The 6,000-nt window shown below is 40.8% G+C and overlaps 1 protein-coding gene across 4 annotated transcripts in view; it reads left to right on the forward strand.

Moving 5' to 3' along the window:
• Positions 1 to 3,498, forward strand: part of ITPRID2 (ITPR interacting domain containing 2) — a 70,830-nt gene extending 67,332 nt beyond the window's left edge. For all 4 annotated transcript variants that reach the window (XM_038751102.1, XM_038751103.1, XM_038751104.1 and 1 more), the window contains one exon: positions 2,343 to 3,498. The gene's annotated coding sequence lies outside the window, so the exon portion shown is untranslated. The remainder of the gene's footprint in view (positions 1 to 2,342) is intronic.
• The last annotated feature ends 2,502 nt before the right edge of the window (positions 3,499 to 6,000 follow it).

Raw genomic sequence — 6,000 nt, forward strand, 5'->3', positions numbered from 1 at the left:
ACAGTTCAATACAATTGAGTTTCTGGTCTCCGGGCTTATTTTTAGGCTTGTATTGTTCTTCTTTACTGAAATAAATGATAGACGTGTTTGGGAGTCACAAGACATTATGAAACATGGGACTTGCCCTCATGTAGTTTACAATAATGACAAATTATTTGGAATATAATTTTTGGTAGGCAGGGATAAACCAATTCCCCACATCTTTTCGTTCTTTTCAGTGTAGTTTATGTTTAGACATGTCTGGGGCATACAGTCATTTCTTTAACATCAATACTTTATGTGCTTATGTAACATTTAATGTTTAACGTAACCGTTTTTAAGTGGCAGATTTTGATGGTATGTTTCAGTTCTCATCGGCTTGCATTCAGACTAATTTGCGAAAGGGAAAAACAGTGTACAGTGTTGTCAAAAATCCTGATGACATTGCCTGTAATAACATTATCGTTCAAATGATAATTGAGAATCTCCTAAAGAGTTGAATTTCTATCAGTTGAAAATCCCAATGCAAAACCAAACAAACAGGAAAACTGCCCGGGTTCTGTGAGGACTCAGGGATATTCTGACAAAGCATGTTGATCTCGGTAGAACGCGATGCAGTGTTGGAAGAAACGCTTATGCACAGGCACAGATCGAGGACCGTTTACAGTAACCCGAGTGGTACTTTATTCATTAATTCATTCATTAAATTGTATTTATTAAGCACTTACTGTGTGCAAAGCACTGTACTTAGCACTTGGGGGAGTACAATATAACAAATGAACAGACATATTCCTGCCCACAATGAGCTCACAGTCTGCAGAGGAGACAGACATTAATGTAAATAAATAAATAGGTAAATAAATAAGCAAATAAATGCCCGGTTCATCAGGTACTTAGTCCTCATATTCCAGGAGAAGTCAGCATAGATCATTTTGGGTTCAACAATTGGGAATGAGTTGCAGAGACCTCAGCGTCCAGCAGAACTTGTTAATTCAATTGTATTTACTGGGGGCTTACTGGGTGCAGAGCCCTGTACTAAGCACTTAAGAGGATACAATATAACAATAACAATTTATGAACATGGTCCTGAGTCAAGTGCTCTGCTGCAAGCAGCCATGACATCATCCTTGTAATTGTTGTTGTTGCTCTCCTCCAGAAGATGAATCTTGTCTGCACAGGACAAGCCTGTTTTTAAAAGATTGTTTTTCAATAGAAAATCAGACTTTGAAAGCACGGGTCACGTTGAGCCTCTGTGCCAGGCTAGGGTTAGCAGCGATTGAACGGGGCAGGAAAATGACGAACATTTTCAGATCCACATACCTTCGATCCCTCCCTCAACCTATTCCAGGAACTCTTATGTCAGCGTATCTGCTTGATTGGCAGTGAGAAATCACCTTGGGGGCTCAGCTTAGACTCTTGAGCCCTGGCTGGCTGGAGAGGGAAAATGGAGAGAGGGAGAAAGGGAAGGAGGGGGAGAGGCAGGGAGGAGGGAAAGAGGGAGAGAGAGGAAGGGAGGGAAAGAGGGAGAGAGGAAGGGAGGGAGAGAGAGAGAGAGAGAGAGAAGAGTGAGGGAAAAAGAAAAAGAGGAAGGGAGAGAGAGGGAGGAAGGGAGAGTCAGAGGGAGAAAAGGTTGAAGGGGAGAGGAAGGGAAGAAAGGAAGGAAGAGAGGGAGAGAGAGAGGGAGGGGAGAGAGAGAGAGAGAAGAGTGAGGGAGAAAGAAAAGGAGGAAGGGAGAGTCAGAGGGAGAAAAGGTTGAAGGGGAGAGGAAGGGAAGAAAGGAAGGAAGAAAGGGAGAGAGAGAGGAAGGGAGGGAGGGAGAGAGGAAGGAATGGGGTGGGTGGGAAGCAGGACTGTCCAAATCCCTGTTGCCTAGGCTAATTAGGAGGCAGGCACAGGTTGGAATTCCATGTCAAACTGCCTTCCCTACATGATCCCGCCATGTATTTCAGCCTGGTGTTCCCAGTCCACCGACAGCAAATCACCCTAGCCTTGGTTAGCTTACATAGCAGGGTACCATTCCTGCCATTAAAAACACGTGGGATCCGAGACTTATAAATTACCATTGCGCTTCCTCCACGTAGGCAAGCATGGGATGGAATAGGAGACAGCCAATGACCTATAAACCAGAGATCAGAATAGGTCTCTATGGGACTGTTTCTTGAGCTTTTGTTTGTTCAGTCAGAGCACATTTCCACCCTTTTTTTCTGAAATATTGGGGAAGGAAGATGCCAGTGAAAACTTCCTTGAGAGCAGGGGGCATGGGTCTTGATTGTATGGTTTTCTCTCAGGTGCTTAGTACAGTGCTCTGCACTAGGGGGACGCTCAGTAAATTCCACTGATTGATTGAAATGATTTTCTTAAAGGATGTAATGTGGTCCAGAGGAACTGTGGAATGTCGGAATGGAGATGTGGAGAACTGACCAAACCGTCAAGTTGTCGTTTCTTGGGCTTCGAGACACTCACTATTGCTGCTAAGATGGGCTACTGTACACAATGTTGATTCCTACGATGCGTATCTTATTTTATTTTTTTAACTCTTCGTAACATTTTAGGCACCTTTCTTATATTATTGCTTTTCTAAACTATCAAAAGAACTGTGGCTATTTGAAACCCTAATATTTATTTGTATGTCGATGTTTTTCATGTTTTCTTGTCGCGATATGTTTTCAAACTTGAAGACGTCCAGACCTAACCAACTTATGAATAACATACTTCTTCAGCCTAGCTTCTTAAAACACTGACCTCTGTGAGGTATTTACTGTGCAATAACTGATTTTTTTTTCTTTTTGGAGAGCTTGAAACAATCAATGATCTTTCCACAGCTGTTACTAAGTGTCACCTCCAAGAAAAAGAAAATAATTCTGTTGTAAAAATTGCTGTCAATTCTTGGGAAAGTGACGTATAACAGCATGGTAGTATGTAAAACTACTTAAAGTTCTTACACTGTAAACCTTAGCTCTGTGCACAAGACAATTAAGACTAATTTTATTATGCTTGTTGTTGTTTTTTCCTGGAAATGTGCCTTATTTTAAACACTATATATCTTGTGCCTTGGTTATACTTCTCTATTATATTAAGAGAAGCTTCCTCTTCTGTCTCAGATAAAATAAATGGATTCATGTTGTCAAAGTTGTGAGTCTTGTGTGATTTTAAATGGATGGACATCTGTGCTGTATCACAGGGGAAATGAAAGTAATTTAGATTTTTTTTCCCCTCGCAGTGAATTTATTTTAGGCAAGTCTAGGGAAAATGTATTTGTTACAATAAAATTATTGGAACAAAAAGGGGCTCTTTTTATTTGGTTTTGTGTGCGCTCCAATAGATGTGTAAAGTGCCATTTAAATGTTCTCGGGATTTGTTAAGGGTTAACGGCTTCCAACTCATCTATTGAATGGAGTTCTTAATCAAAAGCAATTGAAGAAATAACAATATTCTTGGAAAGAAATGTACTTTAAACATTTATAAATATGTTTGGACTATATATACAAGGGCTGATTTCTAAAATATATATTATATATTAAAACAATAAAGTATTTATTTTGCCTAAGTCCACTTTTAGTGATTTTCTTTGCTAAAATTGCGAGTGGAATTTAGGTCATCTGCTACGTGACCTTGGGCAAGTCACTTAACTATTCCATGCCTCAGTTACCTCATCTGTAACGTATGGGACATGGGTTGTATAATAATAATAATAATGGCATTTATTAAGTGCTTACTACGTGCAAAGCACTGTTCTAAGTGCTGAGGGGGTTACAAGGTGATCAGGTGTCATATAGGACACAGACTGTGTCCAACCTGGTTAGCTTGTATCTATTCCAGCACTTAGTACAAGTTCTCACATATAGTAAGCGCTTTAAGAAATGCCATTAAAAAAAAAAAGTAGGAAAGATTTTTTGACCAAAAAGACCTTGAGTCACTGGATCTGAATACTAAAAGGCGGGTATTTCTCCTTCTCAGGGGATTTTAGTGACATGATAGGTGACTCTATTTCCACCCTGAATGGTGACCTTCCCAGAGAGAGGAAAAGAGGTAAAAAGACACAGTGATTTGCCCAAGGCAGACAGATGGTATATCTCAGGTAAGAATTCCAGTCTCGATTTCCAGTCCTCTTCAGTTTGCAGTTTGTTGGTGGACATTAGGGGATAGATTATTCTGGGTAACAGAGGGAATTAGGAGCAGAGAGGGAGTCTGGGAGTCTGTGGAAGTGGCCGCAGCCTTGGGGTACGGACTGGAATAAGTTCCTTTAGGAAGGAGGTATTGCAGTGCGGCTCCTAGGGTAATCGCACCCAGAACCCTATTAAAATCACATCTCCTCCAAGAGGCCATCCCTGACTAAGCCCTCATTTTCCTCTATATGTCCTTCTCTCTGCGTAGAGAAATTGGGTCTTCCATATAGACCCATATGGGACAGGGACTGCATTCATTCATTCAGTCAGTCATATTTATTGAGCACATACTGTGTGCAAAGCACTGTACTAAGCACTTGGGAAAGTGCAGTAGAACAATAAACAGTGACATTCCCTGCCTCCAACAAGCTACATCCAACTAGATTATCTTTTATGCAACTCAGTGTGTAGAACAGTACTTGACACCCAGTAAGCACTTTGAAGTACCATTTTTATTATTATAATTATCATTGTTATTATTATAATACCATTGTCTAGGGGTTGCTGGGCTTCAGTTGGACAAGAACCAAAGAATTATAGTCCCTTTGGCGGACTTAGTAATAGTAATAATAATTATGGTATTTGTTAAGCGTTTGCTATGTACCAAGCAATGTTCTAAGTGCTGGGGTAGATACAAGGTAATAAGGTCCATGTCCCGCATGGGGCTCACAGTTTTAATTCCCATTTTACAGATGAGGGAACTGAGGCATAGAGAAATGAAGGGACTTGCCCAAGGTCACACAGCAGACAGGTGCTGGAACCGGGATTAGAACCCTCATCCTCTGACACCCAAGCCCAAGCTCCTGCCACTAGATCACACTGCTTCTCATAATGACGGTATCTATCGAGCACTTACAATGTTCCAAACTCCGGGATAGATACATGATCATCAGAGCCTTCCCAGAATTCACAGTCAGTGGTGGGGAAAACTGGTATTTTTTATCCATTTTACAAAAGAGGAAACCGAGGCACAAAGAGGTTAAGTGACTTGTCCAAGGTCTCACAGCTAGAAAGTGGCAGAACCAGCTCTAAAACCCCTATCTCCTAACTCCCAGGCGTGTGCTCTTTTCACTGTCACAATGCATCTTTGAAATAAAATTCAGAGTAAGAAGAGAACACGGATCTAGTTAAGGAGAGTAAAGAGTATCCCGAGAAAGATGTAAATATATTTTGTTCTAAATCACCGTGAAAAGCTTCTAGTTTCTCCTCATTTTTAGCTTCAAAGTAGCAGAAAGTTTAGAAGAGTTGATCCAATGTGATCGTAATGAAATTGCTTTAAGGAAATCAACATGTAAAGACCACAGGGTTAAAAACATATATGAGTAGTCTGTGGACTGGGAAAGAAGGAGATCAAGATTGGGAACACATCAATACAAACAAATGTTGGCAAATTCCTGTTTGAATAAGGAAGTACGATTATTTCATCTGACTTCCTTGTAGTCACCTGAGCTGCTTTCAATTGGAAGAAGCAATTGCTATGTTAAGGTCTGTGTCCAAAAGGTAGTTTAAGAAAACTAAGCTCCACCCACATTTTACGAGGCCAAGCTTATGTTGAAACAGACACAAATTTGGAGTTGGCTCGGTCTTTGTGAGGAGCGTGCTTTTTGATGTGCCCACAAGTTTGTTCTGTCGGCTGTAATTTAACACTGGTCCGATCACATTCCTTTTTAAACCACCTCATCGCAACTTGTGGTGCCAGACCCAGTCTCTGATGATGTTTCCCAGAGAGAGAACTTCACGGGATGAAGTGGAAAAATTGCAGGGAGCGATCCTTTTCTCTGTCATCCTTGTTTATGGAAACATTAAAAAGTGGTTGGCTGTATTATGCAGCCTTCCTTCCTTTGAACTCCATTAA

Source organism: Tachyglossus aculeatus, chromosome 9 (genome assembly GCF_015852505.1).
Source record: "Tachyglossus aculeatus isolate mTacAcu1 chromosome 9, mTacAcu1.pri, whole genome shotgun sequence".
NCBI lineage: Eukaryota > Metazoa > Chordata > Mammalia > Monotremata > Tachyglossidae > Tachyglossus > Tachyglossus aculeatus.